Below are 3,686 nucleotides of genomic sequence, written 5' to 3' on the forward strand. Positions count from 1 at the left end.
TACCTCATTGGAATTTGAACCATTTGATGATGAAAGAATCAGAAGGTGCTGTGGGAGAGAACACAGAGAGATATCAGTCAACTCAGACCATATTTGGCTGTGATCACAAACAATCCTGAGATTCCGATTGCCTATAACCATGAACACTTCATAACTTTTCACTCCTGTTATTCTAGGACCCAACAAAGGACTGGCCTCTGTCTATCTCATATCAGAAGGAAGACACCATGGCAGAATTATGTGAGAGCTCTTAGGGTCTCTGAACACAAATAGCACACCTTATTTACACCATATTTTATTGGACAAAGAAAGTCACAAGGCCAGCCCCATAGCACGTGGGTGAAAAGAAAAATCCTCCTGCAAGTATAGGCCCATTGAAGATGATTCCAGAAAGAAGCAGAAAATATTTTGTGTGTGGCAGTGAGGATCAAACCCAAAGTCACTCTACCCCCAAGCTACATCCTCAGCCCGATTTTATTTCTTATTTGGAAACAGGGTCTCACTAGGTTGCTGAGAGCCTCGCCAACTGCCAAGGCTAACTTTAAACCTGATAGCATCCTGTCTCAACCTCCCAGGTGATTACAAGTGTGCACCATCATGCCTAGCTCAGGAGAAAAACTTTTGAAAAAAATAAAACATACTATTAGTATAATAAAAATGTATATGTTTAGCAAAAAAAAAAAAAAAAAGGATACAAATGCCTGTGGCAGGGATACTTATAAAAGACCAAAACCAGAAACTAAAAAATCTATTAAGAGTGGAATGAACCAAAAAAAATTGCAGACCACCAAAACTATGTGTTGATTAAAAATAAAGCTTTGTAAATTATAGCAGATTCATAGACTGGGTTATCTGGTGAAATAATACACAAGAAAGAAAAATAATGAGTTGCAGCCACATTCACCAACATAGGAAAGTAGAAAGAGCCAGATACTAAAAGTGACCATTGTGTGATTCTATTCATATGAAGCTTTTAAAAAGGCAACAAAAATGTATGGTAATAGAGGTCAGAATAGCAGTGACTTCTAAGAAGCATTAATACACTAAAGGAAATATTTGTGATGCTGGAGAGGTTTTATAACTTTACTGGAATGATCGTATGCTTGCAATGGGCCCAATTTACTGTATGTAAACTATATCTTTTTTTCATCACAAATCCATTTTAGTGTAATCTGAATAAAATCCAGCATAAACGTATTACTTTATTTTGGAAATAATGGCTCGGTGTCTTTTTCCAACAGCTTTCTTCCTACGGGTTTGGGCTTAAACTGCACAGAAGGAAGAGACACTGAAGCTTGCCTTTTGTTTTTGTTTTATTTTTAAGTCTCCAGATCTCGCTAGGACACTTCTTCCAGGCCAAGAGCCATGTGGTTGTGGCACCTGATCCTATTTAAACAGCATCAGCCAAGCTTGATGATCTGAAGGTCCCCATTTATCTCTATGGTATCATTTGCAGATGATGCTTGAATGCAATGGTAGAAATCAAAAAGTTGGTGTCCATCCAAAAACACTCTGAAACGTGGGTGCTCACAAAGAATTTCCACATTGAATGGCTGGTCTGGGCTGAATGGAAAGTGAGGGATCACCAACTGTTCTTCACCCCTTTCCCCAGACATACCAGAATTCCTGAGGAGCTGTCAGTCTGTGAACACAGCCTTGAGTTCAATTGCCACATCAGCAGGAGGATCTTCTGAGTCTCTTCTGGTCAAGCTGATTGCAAAGCTTTCTGGATTGAAGTCTACGATGCCCATTACTAATACCTGGTCTCATGGCACCTTTAATGTGCCCACAAAATGGAACTATCAGTCGTGGGAAGTACACGTTGGCTTGAACTAGAGCGCCCAAGGAGTTGTATAAATGCCCATCATCTATTTCGCCACAGCACTGCTGTCAGCTTCTGACCCCACCATATTCTCGCCGGGGCATGGCACCAGTATCCCGAGCGCTCCTACGTGGAGTGGGGTGCAGGTCCCTGTAAACTATATCTTAACAAAATGAAAGGAGGGAGGGAAAGAAGGAAAAGGAAGGAAGGAAAGGATGGATGGATGTAAACAAAGGAAAGTAATCTGTACCATAGACCCATAACCTGCAGAGATGGATCTGTGCCATTCAGTTAAGGTGTGCTGGAGGAAGCTGCTACTAAACTTGGACCTGAACAGTGAGCAGAACTTATCCAGGAAGATCAGAGGAACACATTTCAGGCGCATGTGTCCTGGGACCAGAACAGGTAGGTCATCATCAAGATGCTAAAATCCCTTCTAAACTGCTAGCACACCTCTACCAAGGAACCATGACAGGAAAGGGTGGGATACTGCAAAGTTTAGGGGTATTCCAGGGGTTTTGTTCTTTAGATAAAGAGCATTGAGAGTGTACCGTGTGCGTGTGTGTGTGTGTGTGTGTGTGTGTGTGTGTGTGTTTATTGTGGTATAGAGAGTTGAACCCAGGGGCATTCTACCTCCAAGCTACACCCCTAAGCCCTATTTTGTTTTATTTTGAAACAGGGTCTCACTAAGTTGCTGAGGCTGGCTTCCTATCTCAGCATCCCAAGAATTGGAATTATAGGCATGTGCCACCACACCTGGATCTAGAAGGTTGTGAACAAGCAGGAAAATGGCCAGTTCATATCTTCATTTTGGGAGGATGTCTCTGCTGACAGTAATAAAGTATAAAGTAAAAGGGACCCTGTGTGGCCAGCTAAGAGAGTCCTGCAGTTGTCTTGGCCAGGGAAGAAGGAGATGAAAAATAGAGCAGTGGATACAAATTGCCACTTGGCTATTTGTCTTATTTTCTATGATAATTGATTATCAAGGTAAAAAGAAGAAACCAAGTTCAAAATATATTATAATGTTGCCAGGCTTGCAGAGTGTCATTGGTGAACAGCTACAGAAACCAGGGTTTGCTCTTTTGGAGAACATACAAAGTGCCAGCCCTTAGGTGAAAACCACTGAGAAGAGGAAGATTCAGAGCTTCTAGGTAAAATCGGGGTTAATGGGCTAAGTTACAAGGAAGTATTCTGACCTCTCTGTCTACCCCAGCCAGGGAACAAAACATCACAAGACATAATTAAAGATCAGCAGAGATCAGATATGGTAATCCTTACCTTGCAAGGATTTTCTAGAGCCCATCCCCAAGTAAAGGCTGAATGGGCTAACTGCCAAGATCCTAAGATACTAAAAAATCCTATGAATGACAAGCAATTCACTTGTCTCATTTGAGGCTAAATCTTATAACCCTTCAGGTCTGGTCTCTGATGATGTTTACAGCAACTGCCATACTGTGATCTGGGCTCTTTGCCCAAAATATGCCCATCACCTCAACCTGTCTTAATTATTCTATTTCTGTGAACTTGACAGGGTATATTTTAATTATCTTTTTCTGTGTTCATTAATCCCCATGAGACTGCAAACTTCTCATGTCTTTGATGGTTAACTGCCAACTTGACTGGGTTAAAGAATGCCCAGATAGCTGGTAAACATTATTTCTTGGTATGTCTGTGAGGGTGTTTCTGGAAGCCATTAGTATTTGAATCAATAGACAAATCAGAATATCGAAAGTCTGTCTTTGCCAGTGTGTATGGTATCAGCCAATCTGTTGAGGGCCTAGAGAGAACAAAAAAAAGTAGAAAGAGACATGTGGTGGCACAGGTCTGTAATCCCTGTACTTGGGAGGCTGAGACAGAAGGATTA

The 3,686-nt window shown here is 41.3% G+C and overlaps 1 pseudogene across 1 annotated transcript; it reads right to left on the reverse strand.

Annotated features, from left to right (window-relative positions):
- Positions 1-1,400: 1,400 nt before the first annotated feature.
- LOC308277488 (galectin-related protein-like) lies at positions 1,401-1,910 on the reverse strand (annotated as a pseudogene). Its single transcript has one exon. The product of its transcript is annotated as a galectin-related protein-like (transcript).
- Positions 1,911-3,686: the final 1,776 nt, after the last annotated feature.

This window comes from Muscardinus avellanarius, assembly GCF_963383645.1.
Source record: "Muscardinus avellanarius genome assembly, chromosome: 19".
NCBI lineage: Eukaryota > Metazoa > Chordata > Mammalia > Rodentia > Gliridae > Muscardinus > Muscardinus avellanarius.